This window comes from Mytilus edulis, chromosome 9 (assembly GCF_963676685.1).
Source record: "Mytilus edulis chromosome 9, xbMytEdul2.2, whole genome shotgun sequence".
Lineage (NCBI taxonomy): Eukaryota > Metazoa > Mollusca > Bivalvia > Mytilida > Mytilidae > Mytilus > Mytilus edulis.
In genome coordinates this window covers 18,956,056-18,973,952 of record NC_092352.1, presented here as the reverse complement: position 1 = coordinate 18,973,952, position 17,897 = coordinate 18,956,056, and the positions used below count along the sequence as shown (strand labels likewise).

General features: G+C 30.0%; 1 protein-coding gene across 1 annotated transcript in view; it reads left to right on the top strand.

Annotated features, from left to right (window-relative positions):
* LOC139487774 (28 kDa heat- and acid-stable phosphoprotein-like) overlaps positions 1-17,897 on the top strand; it is a 327,843-nt gene that overhangs the window by 273,095 nt on the left and 36,851 nt on the right. The window lies entirely within an intron of this gene.

Genomic DNA, 17,897 nt, shown 5'->3' with positions numbered 1-17,897 from the left:
ATAACTCCTGAACGGTAAAAGGCCCAAGACCACAATTAATGACCCCACTTTTCGTTGTTCACGAATATAGTTCCCTTTAATTTAAGTGTATTTCTTCTTAAATTTTTTTCTTTCCTTTTCTCAAACATTTCTTAGCTTTTATAAGGTGGAAATGAAAGAAGAGAGTTGAAATAAGTTTTTAGATGTTTTATTTTAACTGATTTTGATATGGAAAGAGTGATTAGGTCAGGTGCAAAAAGGTGATATTTACAGTTTTCGGAACATCTCTTGACTTGTCCATAGGGGTATGGATGTGTATTGGCTAAATTTGTAAGTTGTAAACATGCAATGTTTCTGAAACTTGGACATATTTTTGGACTTGTACTGTACCTTACACACACAAAAGATCTGCCAAAAAGAACAGTTCAATTTTTTTTTATGAGACAAAACGTTATAAAGAACTAATAGAGGAATTAATTGTGGTCTCGGGCCTAAGAGGTGCATTTCAGCAAATTTTGAATTTATATTTTGACAACTTCTCTGAATGATCTATTGGTATTGATTTGTCAAACTATAGGAGAAGAAATGATTTCCACTTTTATTTGATAGAAATTTGTAAAAAAAAGTCACTTTTCAGCCAATATGCCCAAAAAGTAGCTTTTTCACTTTTTTCAATATTTTTGCAAAATCAGCATCCTTAATTTTTCTCTGACAATTTTTTTCTGATATCTATTTGTGTTTGTGGTATTTATTTCATGTGCTTTACTCATTTGTGAACTCTGAACACAAAGAAAAGTGGATAAAAGCATAAAAAGAGTATAAAATAAGCTGTTTTAATAGTCTAGGTCTAGCGGTCCGTACGAAGCAAGTGAAATATGAAGTTCTATGCACTTTAAAATTGTATTTCTTTAAACAGATTGCACTGAATCTATATGAAAAGCACTTATTACTGGTTGTTTAAACTTGTCTGTTTCACAGAATACCTTTATTTTCTTCTGTTGGATGGCTGGTGGTTAAAATATTGGCATTTTAAGACTGAAATTCCATGCAGGTTTTAAACAGTAAATTGAAAAAACTTTGCATCAGACCATACTTTCTACATATACAATTAAAAGCAACAGTCTTGTTACATCCAGGCTTCAAATTTGATCATATCTCAGCAAGAATTTTGGCAAAAAGAAGCATATTTTCATCTCCAATATCATTTATATGCAATTAAATATGGAAATATAGGGAACGGCCAAAATTGACAACTTGTTATTTTAAGCTTGACATTGCTTAATACCATGTAAAACTCATGTGTTATGCTTTTTGAAACTTATATTTACATGAAAAGAACATTTATGATATGTTAAATGTTTTGTTTTAACTTAGAAACTTCAGAAAATTGTTGTAAGTGGAAAATATTACATTTCATATAAGGCCTCGCTTCATTTGAAAACCTCTATTTTTTGGCATAGGCACATATAAAATTAACTTTTGTCAAATTTTTATAAGTCTCATACATTAAGTATGCTATCATTAACTTTGAATATATAATATCTTATGCATTGAGACATAAAAAAGTGGAATTTGGTGTTTCGGGGGATTTTTGAAGCGAAAATTTGAAAGTTGAAATTTTTCTATTTCAACGTCACAATTCAGCAACCAAAGTTGAGATATAAAAAATGCCACATTTTCTATAATATGTATCATATGGCTTTGAAACTTTGTAAACTGACTCATAATACACTAAGCTTAAATCATGCCAAGTTTTATTGGAATTGGTCAAGTTTTTGGCCCCTAATAGGCCCAAGACCACAATTAATGACCCCGCTTTTCGTTGTTCACGAATATAGTTCCCTTTAATTTAAGTGTATTTCTTCTTAAATTTTTTTCTTTCCTTTTCTCAAACATTTCTTAGCTTTTATAAGGTGGAAATGAAAGAAGAGAGTTGAAATAAGTTTTTAGATGTTTTATTTTAACTGATTTTGATATGGAAAGAGTGATTAGGTCAGGTGCAAAAAGGTGATATTTACAGTTTTCGGAACATCTCTTGACTTGTCCATAGGGGTATGGATGTGTATTGGCTAAATTTGTAAGTTGTAAACATGCAATGTTTCTGAAACTTGGACATATTTTTGGACTTGTACTGTACCTTACACACACAAAAGATCTGCCAAAAAGAACAGTTCAATTTTTTTTTATGAGACAAAACGTTATAAAGAACTAATAGAGGAATTAATTGTGGTCTCGGGCCTAAGAGGTGCATTTCAGCAAATTTTGAATTTATATTTTGACAACTTCTCTGAATGATCTATTGGTATTGATTTGTCAAACTATAGGAGAAGAAATGATTTCCACTTTTATTTGATAGAAATTTGTAAAAAAAAGTCACTTTTCAGCCAATATGCCCAAAAAGTAGCTTTTTCACTTTTTTCAATATTTTTGCAAAATCAGCATCCTTAATTTTTCTCTGACAATTTTTTTCTGATATCTATTTGTGTTTGTGGTATTTATTTCATGTGCTTTACTCATTTGTGAACTCTGAACACAAAGAAAAGTGGATAAAAGCATAAAAAGAGTATAAAATAAGCTGTTTTAATAGTCTAGGTCTAGCGGTCCGTACGAAGCAAGTGAAATATGAAGTTCTATGCACTTTAAAATTGTATTTCTTTAAACAGATTGCACTGAATCTATATGAAAAGCACTTATTACTGGTTGTTTAAACTTGTCTGTTTCACAGAATACCTTTATTTTCTTCTGTTGGATGGCTGGTGGTTAAAATATTGGCATTTTAAGACTGAAATTCCATGCAGGTTTTAAACAGTAAATTGAAAAAACTTTGCATCAGACCATACTTTCTACATATACAATTAAAAGCAACAGTCTTGTTACATCCAGGCTTCAAATTTGATCATATCTCAGCAAGAATTTTGGCAAAAAGAAGCATATTTTCATCTCCAATATCATTTATATGCAATTAAATATGGAAATATAGGGAACGGCCAAAATTGACAACTTGTTATTTTAAGCTTGACATTGCTTAATACCATGTAAAACTCATGTGTTATGCTTTTTGAAACTTATATTTACATGAAAAGAACATTTATGATATGTTAAATGTTTTGTTTTAACTTAGAAACTTCAGAAAATTGTTGTAAGTGGAAAATATTACATTTCATATAAGGCCTCGCTTCATTTGAAAACCTCTATTTTTTGGCATAGGCACATATAAAATTAACTTTTGTCAAATTTTTATAAGTCTCATACATTAAGTATGCTATCATTAACTTTGAATATATAATATCTTATGCATTGAGACATAAAAAAGTGGAATTTGGTGTTTCGGGGGATTTTTGAAGCGAAAATTTGAAAGTTGAAATTTTTCTATTTCAACGTCACAATTCAGCAACCAAAGTTGAGATATAAAAAATGCCACATTTTCTATAATATGTATCATATGGCTTTGAAACTTTGTAAACTGACTCATAATACACTAAGCTTAAATCATGCCAAGTTTTATTGGAATTGGTCAAGTTTTTGGCCCCTAATAGGCCCAAGACCACAATTAATGACCCCACTTTTCGTTGGTCACGAATATAGTTCCCTTTAATTTAAGTGTATTTCTTCTTAAATTTTTTTCTTTCCTTTTCTCAAACATTTCTTAGCTTTTATAAGGTGGAAATGAAAGAAGAGAGTTGAAATAAGTTTTTAGATGTTTTATTTTAACTGATTTTGATATGGAAAGAGTGATTAGGTCAGGTGCAAAAAGGTGATATTTACAGTTTTCGGAACATCTCTTGACTTGTCCATAGGGGTATGGATGTGTATTGGCTAAATTTGTAAGTTGTAAACATGCAATGTTTCTGAAACTTGGACATATTTTTGGACTTGTACTGTACCTTACACACACAAAAGATCTGCCAAAAAGAACAGTTCAATTTTTTTTTATGAGACAAAACGTTATAAAGAACTAATAGAGGAATTAATTGTGGTCTCGGGCCTAAGAGGTGCATTTCAGCAAATTTTGAATTTATATTTTGACAACTTCTCTGAATGATCTATTGGTATTGATTTGTCAAACTATAGGAGAAGAAATGATTTCCACTTTTATTTGATAGAAATTTGTAAAAAAAAGTCACTTTTCAGCCAATATGCCCAAAAAGTAGCTTTTTCACTTTTTTCAATATTTTTGCAAAATCAGCATCCTTAATTTTTCTCTGACAATTTTTTTCTGATATCTATTTGTGTTTGTGGTATTTATTTCATGTGCTTTACTCATTTGTGAACTCTGAACACAAAGAAAAGTGGATAAAAGCATAAAAAGAGTATAAAATAAGCTGTTTTAATAGTCTAGGTCTAGCGGTCCGTACGAAGCAAGTGAAATATGAAGTTCTATGCACTTTAAAATTGTATTTCTTTAAACAGATTGCACTGAATCTATATGAAAAGCACTTATTACTGGTTGTTTAAACTTGTCTGTTTCACAGAATACCTTTATTTTCTTCTGTTGGATGGCTGGTGGTTAAAATATTGGCATTTTAAGACTGAAATTCCATGCAGGTTTTAAACAGTAAATTGAAAAAACTTTGCATCAGACCATACTTTCTACATATACAATTAAAAGCAACAGTCTTGTTACATCCAGGCTTCAAATTTGATCATATCTCAGCAAGAATTTTGGCAAAAAGAAGCATATTTTCATCTCCAATATCATTTATATGCAATTAAATATGGAAATATAGGGAACGGCCAAAATTGACAACTTGTTATTTTAAGCTTGACATTGCTTAATACCATGTAAAACTCATGTGTTATGCTTTTTGAAACTTATATTTACATGAAAAGAACATTTATGATATGTTAAATGTTTTGTTTTAACTTAGAAACTTCAGAAAATTGTTGTAAGTGGAAAATATTACATTTCATATAAGGCCTCGCTTCATTTGAAAACCTCTATTTTTTGGCATAGGCACATATAAAATTAACTTTTGTCAAATTTTTATAAGTCTCATACATTAAGTATGCTATCATTAACTTTGAATATATAATATCTTATGCATTGAGACATAAAAAAGTGGAATTTGGTGTTTCGGGGGATTTTTGAAGCGAAAATTTGAAAGTTGAAATTTTTCTATTTCAACGTCACAATTCAGCAACCAAAGTTGAGATATAAAAAATGCCACATTTTCTATAATATGTATCATATGGCTTTGAAACTTTGTAAACTGACTCATAATACACTAAGCTTAAATCATGCCAAGTTTTATTGGAATTGGTCAAGTTTTTGGCCCCTAATAGGCCCAAGACCACAATTAATGACCCCACTTTTCGTTGGTCACGAATATAGTTCCCTTTAATTTAAGTGTATTTCTTCTTAAATTTTTTTCTTTCCTTTTCTCAAACATTTCTTAGCTTTTATAAGGTGGAAATGAAAGAAGAGAGTTGAAATAAGTTTTTAGATGTTTTATTTTAACTGATTTTGATATGGAAAGAGTGATTAGGTCAGGTGCAAAAAGGTGATATTTACAGTTTTCGGAACATCTCTTGACTTGTCCATAGGGGTATGGATGTGTATTGGCTAAATTTGTAAGTTGTAAACATGCAATGTTTCTGAAACTTGGACATATTTTTGGACTTGTACTGTACCTTACACACACAAAAGATCTGCCAAAAAGAACAGTTCAATTTTTTTTTATGAGACAAAACGTTATAAAGAACTAATAGAGGAATTAATTGTGGTCTCGGGCCTAAGAGGTGCATTTCAGCAAATTTTGAATTTATATTTTGACAACTTCTCTGAATGATCTATTGGTATTGATTTGTCAAACTATAGGAGAAGAAATGATTTCCACTTTTATTTGATAGAAATTTGTAAAAAAAAGTCACTTTTCAGCCAATATGCCCAAAAAGTAGCTTTTTCACTTTTTTCAATATTTTTGCAAAATCAGCATCCTTAATTTTTCTCTGACAATTTTTTTCTGATATCTATTTGTGTTTGTGGTATTTATTTCATGTGCTTTACTCATTTGTGAACTCTGAACACAAAGAAAAGTGGATAAAAGCATAAAAAGAGTATAAAATAAGCTGTTTTAATAGTCTAGGTCTAGCGGTCCGTACGAAGCAAGTGAAATATGAAGTTCTATGCACTTTAAAATTGTATTTCTTTAAACAGATTGCACTGAATCTATATGAAAAGCACTTATTACTGGTTGTTTAAACTTGTCTGTTTCACAGAATACCTTTATTTTCTTCTGTTGGATGGCTGGTGGTTAAAATATTGGCATTTTAAGACTGAAATTCCATGCAGGTTTTAAACAGTAAATTGAAAAAACTTTGCATCAGACCATACTTTCTACATATACAATTAAAAGCAACAGTCTTGTTACATCCAGGCTTCAAATTTGATCATATCTCAGCAAGAATTTTGGCAAAAAGAAGCATATTTTCATCTCCAATATCATTTATATGCAATTAAATATGGAAATATAGGGAACGGCCAAAATTGACAACTTGTTATTTTAAGCTTGACATTGCTTAATACCATGTAAAACTCATGTGTTATGCTTTTTGAAACTTATATTTACATGAAAAGAACATTTATGATATGTTAAATGTTTTGTTTTAACTTAGAAACTTCAGAAAATTGTTGTAAGTGGAAAATATTACATTTCATATAAGGCCTCGCTTCATTTGAAAACCTCTATTTTTTGGCATAGGCACATATAAAATTAACTTTTGTCAAATTTTTATAAGTCTCATACATTAAGTATGCTATCATTAACTTTGAATATATAATATCTTATGCATTGAGACATAAAAAAGTGGAATTTGGTGTTTCGGGGGATTTTTGAAGCGAAAATTTGAAAGTTGAAATTTTTCTATTTCAACGTCACAATTCAGCAACCAAAGTTGAGATATAAAAAATGCCACATTTTCTATAATATGTATCATATGGCTTTGAAACTTTGTAAACTGACTCATAATACACTAAGCTTAAATCATGCCAAGTTTTATTGGAATTGGTCAAGTTTTTGGCCCCTAATAGGCCCAAGACCACAATTAATGACCCCGCTTTTCGTTGTTCACGAATATAGTTCCCTTTAATTTAAGTGTATTTCTTCTTAAATTTTTTTCTTTCCTTTTCTCAAACATTTCTTAGCTTTTATAAGGTGGAAATGAAAGAAGAGAGTTGAAATAAGTTTTTAGATGTTTTATTTTAACTGATTTTGATATGGAAAGAGTGATTAGGTCAGGTGCAAAAAGGTGATATTTACAGTTTTCGGAACATCTCTTGACTTGTCCATAGGGGTATGGATGTGTATTGGCTAAATTTGTAAGTTGTAAACATGCAATGTTTCTGAAACTTGGACATATTTTTGGACTTGTACTGTACCTTACACACACAAAAGATCTGCCAAAAAGAACAGTTCAATTTTTTTTTATGAGACAAAACGTTATAAAGAACTAATAGAGGAATTAATTGTGGTCTCGGGCCTAAGAGGTGCATTTCAGCAAATTTTGAATTTATATTTTGACAACTTCTCTGAATGATCTATTGGTATTGATTTGTCAAACTATAGGAGAAGAAATGATTTCCACTTTTATTTGATAGAAATTTGTAAAAAAAAGTCACTTTTCAGCCAATATGCCCAAAAAGTAGCTTTTTCACTTTTTTCAATATTTTTGCAAAATCAGCATCCTTAATTTTTCTCTGACAATTTTTTTCTGATATCTATTTGTGTTTGTGGTATTTATTTCATGTGCTTTACTCATTTGTGAACTCTGAACACAAAGAAAAGTGGATAAAAGCATAAAAAGAGTATAAAATAAGCTGTTTTAATAGTCTAGGTCTAGCGGTCCGTACGAAGCAAGTGAAATATGAAGTTCTATGCACTTTAAAATTGTATTTCTTTAAACAGATTGCACTGAATCTATATGAAAAGCACTTATTACTGGTTGTTTAAACTTGTCTGTTTCACAGAATACCTTTATTTTCTTCTGTTGGATGGCTGGTGGTTAAAATATTGGCATTTTAAGACTGAAATTCCATGCAGGTTTTAAACAGTAAATTGAAAAAACTTTGCATCAGACCATACTTTCTACATATACAATTAAAAGCAACAGTCTTGTTACATCCAGGCTTCAAATTTGATCATATCTCAGCAAGAATTTTGGCAAAAAGAAGCATATTTTCATCTCCAATATCATTTATATGCAATTAAATATGGAAATATAGGGAACGGCCAAAATTGACAACTTGTTATTTTAAGCTTGACATTGCTTAATACCATGTAAAACTCATGTGTTATGCTTTTTGAAACTTATATTTACATGAAAAGAACATTTATGATATGTTAAATGTTTTGTTTTAACTTAGAAACTTCAGAAAATTGTTGTAAGTGGAAAATATTACATTTCATATAAGGCCTCGCTTCATTTGAAAACCTCTATTTTTTGGCATAGGCACATATAAAATTAACTTTTGTCAAATTTTTATAAGTCTCATACATTAAGTATGCTATCATTAACTTTGAATATATAATATCTTATGCATTGAGACATAAAAAAGTGGAATTTGGTGTTTCGGGGGATTTTTGAAGCGAAAATTTGAAAGTTGAAATTTTTCTATTTCAACGTCACAATTCAGCAACCAAAGTTGAGATATAAAAAATGCCACATTTTCTATAATATGTATCATATGGCTTTGAAACTTTGTAAACTGACTCATAATACACTAAGCTTAAATCATGCCAAGTTTTATTGGAATTGGTCAAGTTTTTGGCCCCTAATAGGCCCAAGACCACAATTAATGACCCCGCTTTTCGTTGTTCACGAATATAGTTCCCTTTAATTTAAGTGTATTTCTTCTTAAATTTTTTTCTTTCCTTTTCTCAAACATTTCTTAGCTTTTATAAGGTGGAAATGAAAGAAGAGAGTTGAAATAAGTTTTTAGATGTTTTATTTTAACTGATTTTGATATGGAAAGAGTGATTAGGTCAGGTGCAAAAAGGTGATATTTACAGTTTTCGGAACATCTCTTGACTTGTCCATAGGGGTATGGATGTGTATTGGCTAAATTTGTAAGTTGTAAACATGCAATGTTTCTGAAACTTGGACATATTTTTGGACTTGTACTGTACCTTACACACACAAAAGATCTGCCAAAAAGAACAGTTCAATTTTTTTTTATGAGACAAAACGTTATAAAGAACTAATAGAGGAATTAATTGTGGTCTCGGGCCTAAGAGGTGCATTTCAGCAAATTTTGAATTTATATTTTGACAACTTCTCTGAATGATCTATTGGTATTGATTTGTCAAACTATAGGAGAAGAAATGATTTCCACTTTTATTTGATAGAAATTTGTAAAAAAAAGTCACTTTTCAGCCAATATGCCCAAAAAGTAGCTTTTTCACTTTTTTCAATATTTTTGCAAAATCAGCATCCTTAATTTTTCTCTGACAATTTTTTTCTGATATCTATTTGTGTTTGTGGTATTTATTTCATGTGCTTTACTCATTTGTGAACTCTGAACACAAAGAAAAGTGGATAAAAGCATAAAAAGAGTATAAAATAAGCTGTTTTAATAGTCTAGGTCTAGCGGTCCGTACGAAGCAAGTGAAATATGAAGTTCTATGCACTTTAAAATTGTATTTCTTTAAACAGATTGCACTGAATCTATATGAAAAGCACTTATTACTGGTTGTTTAAACTTGTCTGTTTCACAGAATACCTTTATTTTCTTCTGTTGGATGGCTGGTGGTTAAAATATTGGCATTTTAAGACTGAAATTCCATGCAGGTTTTAAACAGTAAATTGAAAAAACTTTGCATCAGACCATACTTTCTACATATACAATTAAAAGCAACAGTCTTGTTACATCCAGGCTTCAAATTTGATCATATCTCAGCAAGAATTTTGGCAAAAAGAAGCATATTTTCATCTCCAATATCATTTATATGCAATTAAATATGGAAATATAGGGAACGGCCAAAATTGACAACTTGTTATTTTAAGCTTGACATTGCTTAATACCATGTAAAACTCATGTGTTATGCTTTTTGAAACTTATATTTACATGAAAAGAACATTTATGATATGTTAAATGTTTTGTTTTAACTTAGAAACTTCAGAAAATTGTTGTAAGTGGAAAATATTACATTTCATATAAGGCCTCGCTTCATTTGAAAACCTCTATTTTTTGGCATAGGCACATATAAAATTAACTTTTGTCAAATTTTTATAAGTCTCATACATTAAGTATGCTATCATTAACTTTGAATATATAATATCTTATGCATTGAGACATAAAAAAGTGGAATTTGGTGTTTCGGGGGATTTTTGAAGCGAAAATTTGAAAGTTGAAATTTTTCTATTTCAACGTCACAATTCAGCAACCAAAGTTGAGATATAAAAAATGCCACATTTTCTATAATATGTATCATATGGCTTTGAAACTTTGTAAACTGACTCATAATACACTAAGCTTAAATCATGCCAAGTTTTATTGGAATTGGTCAAGTTTTTGGCCCCTAATAGGCCCAAGACCACAATTAATGACCCCACTTTTCGTTGTTCACGAATATAGTTCCCTTTAATTTAAGTGTATTTCTTCTTAAATTTTTTTCTTTCCTTTTCTCAAACATTTCTTAGCTTTTATAAGGTGGAAATGAAAGAAGAGAGTTGAAATAAGTTTTTAGATGTTTTATTTTAACTGATTTTGATATGGAAAGAGTGATTAGGTCAGGTGCAAAAAGGTGATATTTACAGTTTTCGGAACATCTCTTGACTTGTCCATAGGGGTATGGATGTGTATTGGCTAAATTTGTAAGTTGTAAACATGCAATGTTTCTGAAACTTGGACATATTTTTGGACTTGTACTGTACCTTACACACACAAAAGATCTGCCAAAAAGAACAGTTCAATTTTTTTTTATGAGACAAAACGTTATAAAGAACTAATAGAGGAATTAATTGTGGTCTCGGGCCTAAGAGGTGCATTTCAGCAAATTTTGAATTTATATTTTGACAACTTCTCTGAATGATCTATTGGTATTGATTTGTCAAACTATAGGAGAAGAAATGATTTCCACTTTTATTTGATAGAAATTTGTAAAAAAAAGTCACTTTTCAGCCAATATGCCCAAAAAGTAGCTTTTTCACTTTTTTCAATATTTTTGCAAAATCAGCATCCTTAATTTTTCTCTGACAATTTTTTTCTGATATCTATTTGTGTTTGTGGTATTTATTTCATGTGCTTTACTCATTTGTGAACTCTGAACACAAAGAAAAGTGGATAAAAGCATAAAAAGAGTATAAAATAAGCTGTTTTAATAGTCTAGGTCTAGCGGTCCGTACGAAGCAAGTGAAATATGAAGTTCTATGCACTTTAAAATTGTATTTCTTTAAACAGATTGCACTGAATCTATATGAAAAGCACTTATTACTGGTTGTTTAAACTTGTCTGTTTCACAGAATACCTTTATTTTCTTCTGTTGGATGGCTGGTGGTTAAAATATTGGCATTTTAAGACTGAAATTCCATGCAGGTTTTAAACAGTAAATTGAAAAAACTTTGCATCAGACCATACTTTCTACATATACAATTAAAAGCAACAGTCTTGTTACATCCAGGCTTCAAATTTGATCATATCTCAGCAAGAATTTTGGCAAAAAGAAGCATATTTTCATCTCCAATATCATTTATATGCAATTAAATATGGAAATATAGGGAACGGCCAAAATTGACAACTTGTTATTTTAAGCTTGACATTGCTTAATACCATGTAAAACTCATGTGTTATGCTTTTTGAAACTTATATTTACATGAAAAGAACATTTATGATATGTTAAATGTTTTGTTTTAACTTAGAAACTTCAGAAAATTGTTGTAAGTGGAAAATATTACATTTCATATAAGGCCTCGCTTCATTTGAAAACCTCTATTTTTTGGCATAGGCACATATAAAATTAACTTTTGTCAAATTTTTATAAGTCTCATACATTAAGTATGCTATCATTAACTTTGAATATATAATATCTTATGCATTGAGACATAAAAAAGTGGAATTTGGTGTTTCGGGGGATTTTTGAAGCGAAAATTTGAAAGTTGAAATTTTTCTATTTCAACGTCACAATTCAGCAACCAAAGTTGAGATATAAAAAATGCCACATTTTCTATAATATGTATCATATGGCTTTGAAACTTTGTAAACTGACTCATAATACACTAAGCTTAAATCATGCCAAGTTTTATTGGAATTGGTCAAGTTTTTGGCCCCTAATAGGCCCAAGACCACAATTAATGACCCCACTTTTCGTTGTTCACGAATATAGTTCCCTTTAATTTAAGTGTATTTCTTCTTAAATTTTTTTCTTTCCTTTTCTCAAACATTTCTTAGCTTTTATAAGGTGGAAATGAAAGAAGAGAGTTGAAATAAGTTTTTAGATGTTTTATTTTAACTGATTTTGATATGGAAAGAGTGATTAGGTCAGGTGCAAAAAGGTGATATTTACAGTTTTCGGAACATCTCTTGACTTGTCCATAGGGGTATGGATGTGTATTGGCTAAATTTGTAAGTTGTAAACATGCAATGTTTCTGAAACTTGGACATATTTTTGGACTTGTACTGTACCTTACACACACAAAAGATCTGCCAAAAAGAACAGTTCAATTTTTTTTTATGAGACAAAACGTTATAAAGAACTAATAGAGGAATTAATTGTGGTCTCGGGCCTAAGAGGTGCATTTCAGCAAATTTTGAATTTATATTTTGACAACTTCTCTGAATGATCTATTGGTATTGATTTGTCAAACTATAGGAGAAGAAATGATTTCCACTTTTATTTGATAGAAATTTGTAAAAAAAAGTCACTTTTCAGCCAATATGCCCAAAAAGTAGCTTTTTCACTTTTTTCAATATTTTTGCAAAATCAGCATCCTTAATTTTTCTCTGACAATTTTTTTCTGATATCTATTTGTGTTTGTGGTATTTATTTCATGTGCTTTACTCATTTGTGAACTCTGAACACAAAGAAAAGTGGATAAAAGCATAAAAAGAGTATAAAATAAGCTGTTTTAATAGTCTAGGTCTAGCGGTCCGTACGAAGCAAGTGAAATATGAAGTTCTATGCACTTTAAAATTGTATTTCTTTAAACAGATTGCACTGAATCTATATGAAAAGCACTTATTACTGGTTGTTTAAACTTGTCTGTTTCACAGAATACCTTTATTTTCTTCTGTTGGATGGCTGGTGGTTAAAATATTGGCATTTTAAGACTGAAATTCCATGCAGGTTTTAAACAGTAAATTGAAAAAACTTTGCATCAGACCATACTTTCTACATATACAATTAAAAGCAACAGTCTTGTTACATCCAGGCTTCAAATTTGATCATATCTCAGCAAGAATTTTGGCAAAAAGAAGCATATTTTCATCTCCAATATCATTTATATGCAATTAAATATGGAAATATAGGGAACGGCCAAAATTGACAACTTGTTATTTTAAGCTTGACATTGCTTAATACCATGTAAAACTCATGTGTTATGCTTTTTGAAACTTATATTTACATGAAAAGAACATTTATGATATGTTAAATGTTTTGTTTTAACTTAGAAACTTCAGAAAATTGTTGTAAGTGGAAAATATTACATTTCATATAAGGCCTCGCTTCATTTGAAAACCTCTATTTTTTGGCATAGGCACATATAAAATTAACTTTTGTCAAATTTTTATAAGTCTCATACATTAAGTATGCTATCATTAACTTTGAATATATAATATCTTATGCATTGAGACATAAAAAAGTGGAATTTGGTGTTTCGGGGGATTTTTGAAGCGAAAATTTGAAAGTTGAAATTTTTCTATTTCAACGTCACAATTCAGCAACCAAAGTTGAGATATAAAAAATGCCACATTTTCTATAATATGTATCATATGGCTTTGAAACTTTGTAAACTGACTCATAATACACTAAGCTTAAATCATGCCAAGTTTTATTGGAATTGGTCAAGTTTTTGGCCCCTAATAGGCCCAAGACCACAATTAATGACCCCGCTTTTCGTTGTTCACGAATATAGTTCCCTTTAATTTAAGTGTATTTCTTCTTAAATTTTTTTCTTTCCTTTTCTCAAACATTTCTTAGCTTTTATAAGGTGGAAATGAAAGAAGAGAGTTGAAATAAGTTTTTAGATGTTTTATTTTAACTGATTTTGATATGGAAAGAGTGATTAGGTCAGGTGCAAAAAGGTGATATTTACAGTTTTCGGAACATCTCTTGACTTGTCCATAGGGGTATGGATGTGTATTGGCTAAATTTGTAAGTTGTAAACATGCAATGTTTCTGAAACTTGGACATATTTTTGGACTTGTACTGTACCTTACACACACAAAAGATCTGCCAAAAAGAACAGTTCAATTTTTTTTTATGAGACAAAACGTTATAAAGAACTAATAGAGGAATTAATTGTGGTCTCGGGCCTAAGAGGTGCATTTCAGCAAATTTTGAATTTATATTTTGACAACTTCTCTGAATGATCTATTGGTATTGATTTGTCAAACTATAGGAGAAGAAATGATTTCCACTTTTATTTGATAGAAATTTGTAAAAAAAAGTCACTTTTCAGCCAATATGCCCAAAAAGTAGCTTTTTCACTTTTTTCAATATTTTTGCAAAATCAGCATCCTTAATTTTTCTCTGACAATTTTTTTCTGATATCTATTTGTGTTTGTGGTATTTATTTCATGTGCTTTACTCATTTGTGAACTCTGAACACAAAGAAAAGTGGATAAAAGCATAAAAAGAGTATAAAATAAGCTGTTTTAATAGTCTAGGTCTAGCGGTCCGTACGAAGCAAGTGAAATATGAAGTTCTATGCACTTTAAAATTGTATTTCTTTAAACAGATTGCACTGAATCTATATGAAAAGCACTTATTACTGGTTGTTTAAACTTGTCTGTTTCACAGAATACCTTTATTTTCTTCTGTTGGATGGCTGGTGGTTAAAATATTGGCATTTTAAGACTGAAATTCCATGCAGGTTTTAAACAGTAAATTGAAAAAACTTTGCATCAGACCATACTTTCTACATATACAATTAAAAGCAACAGTCTTGTTACATCCAGGCTTCAAATTTGATCATATCTCAGCAAGAATTTTGGCAAAAAGAAGCATATTTTCATCTCCAATATCATTTATATGCAATTAAATATGGAAATATAGGGAACGGCCAAAATTGACAACTTGTTATTTTAAGCTTGACATTGCTTAATACCATGTAAAACTCATGTGTTATGCTTTTTGAAACTTATATTTACATGAAAAGAACATTTATGATATGTTAAATGTTTTGTTTTAACTTAGAAACTTCAGAAAATTGTTGTAAGTGGAAAATATTACATTTCATATAAGGCCTCGCTTCATTTGAAAACCTCTATTTTTTGGCATAGGCACATATAAAATTAACTTTTGTCAAATTTTTATAAGTCTCATACATTAAGTATGCTATCATTAACTTTGAATATATAATATCTTATGCATTGAGACATAAAAAAGTGGAATTTGGTGTTTCGGGGGATTTTTGAAGCGAAAATTTGAAAGTTGAAATTTTTTCTATTTCAACGTCACAATTCAGCAACCAAAGTTGAGATATAAAAAATGCCACATTTTCTATAATATGTATCATATGGCTTTGAAACTTTGTAAACTGACTCATAATACACTAAGCTTAAATCATGCCAAGTTTTATTGGAATTGGTCAAGTTTTTGGCCCCTAATAGGCCCAAGACCACAATTAATGACCCCGCTTTTCGTTGTTCACGAATATAGTTCCCTTTAATTTAAGTGTATTTCTTCTTAAATTTTTTTCTTTCCTTTTCTCAAACATTTCTTAGCTTTTATAAGGTGGAAATGAAAGAAGAGAGTTGAAATAAGTTTTTAGATGTTTTATTTTAACTGATTTTGATATGGAAAGAGTGATTAGGTCAGGTGCAAAAAGGTGATATTTACAGTTTTCGGAACATCTCTTGACTTGTCCATAGGGGTATGGATGTGTATTGGCTAAATTTGTAAGTTGTAAACATGCAATGTTTCTGAAACTTGGACATATTTTTGGACTTGTACTGTACCTTACACACACAAAAGATCTGCCAAAAAGAACAGTTCAATTTTTTTTTATGAGACAAAACGTTATAAAGAACTAATAGAGGAATTAATTGTGGTCTCGGGCCTAAGAGGTGCATTTCAGCAAATTTTGAATTTATATTTTGACAACTTCTCTGAATGATCTATTGGTATTGATTTGTCAAACTATAGGAGAAGAAATGATTTCCACTTTTATTTGATAGAAATTTGTAAAAAAAAGTCACTTTTCAGCCAATATGCCCAAAAAGTAGCTTTTTCACTTTTTTCAATATTTTTGCAAAATCAGCATCCTTAATTTTTCTCTGACAATTTTTTTCTGATATCTATTTGTGTTTGTGGTATTTATTTCATGTGCTTTACTCATTTGTGAACTCTGAACACAAAGAAAAGTGGATAAAAGCATAAAAAGAGTATAAAATAAGCTGTTTTAATAGTCTAGGTCTAGCGGTCCGTACGAAGCAAGTGAAATATGAAGTTCTATGCACTTTAAAATTGTATTTCTTTAAACAGATTGCACTGAATCTATATGAAAAGCACTTATTACTGGTTGTTTAAACTTGTCTGTTTCACAGAATACCTTTATTTTCTTCTGTTGGATGGCTGGTGGTTAAAATATTGGCATTTTAAGACTGAAATTCCATGCAGGTTTTAAACAGTAAATTGAAAAAACTTTGCATCAGACCATACTTTCTACATATACAATTAAAAGCAACAGTCTTGTTACATCCAGGCTTCAAATTTGATCATATCTCAGCAAGAATTTTGGCAAAAAGAAGCATATTTTCATCTCCAATATCATTTATATGCAATTAAATATGGAAATATAGGGAACGGCCAAAATTGACAACTTGTTATTTTAAGCTTGACATTGCTTAATACCATGTAAAACTCATGTGTTATGCTTTTTGAAACTTATATTTACATGAAAAGAACATTTATGATATGTTAAATGTTTTGTTTTAACTTAGAAACTTCAGAAAATTGTTGTAAGTGGAAAATATTACATTTCATATAAGGCCTCGCTTCATTTGAAAACCTCTATTTTTTGGCATAGGCACATATAAAATTAACTTTTGTCAAATTTTTATAAGTCTCATACATTAAGTATGCTATCATTAACTTTGAATATATAATATCTTATGCATTGAGACATAAAAAAGTGGAATTTGGTGTTTCGGGGGATTTTTGAAGCGAAAATTTGAAAGTTGAAATTTTTCTATTTCAACGTCACAATTCAGCAACCAAAGTTGAGATATAAAAAATGCCACATTTTCTATAATATGTATCATATGGCTTTGAAACTTTGTAAACTGACTCATAATACACTAAGCTTAAATCATGCCAAGTTTTATTGGAATTGGTCAAGTTTTTGGCCCCTAATAGGCCCAAGACCACAATTAATGACCCCGCTTTTCGTTGTTCACGAATATAGTTCCCTTTAATTTAAGTGTATTTCTTCTTAAATTTTTTTCTTTCCTTTTCTCAAACATTTCTTAGCTTTTATAAGGTGGAAATGAAAGAAGAGAGTTGAAATAAGTTTTTAGATGTTTTATTTTAACTGATTTTGATATGGAAAGAGTGATTAGGTCAGGTGCAAAAAGGTGATATTTACAGTTTTCGGAACATCTCTTGACTTGTCCATAGGGGTATGGATGTGTATTGGCTAAATTTGTAAGTTGTAAACATGCAATGTTTCTGAAACTTGGACATATTTTTGGACTTGTACTGTACCTTACACACACAAAAGATCTGCCAAAAAGAACAGTTCAATTTTTTTTATGAGACAAA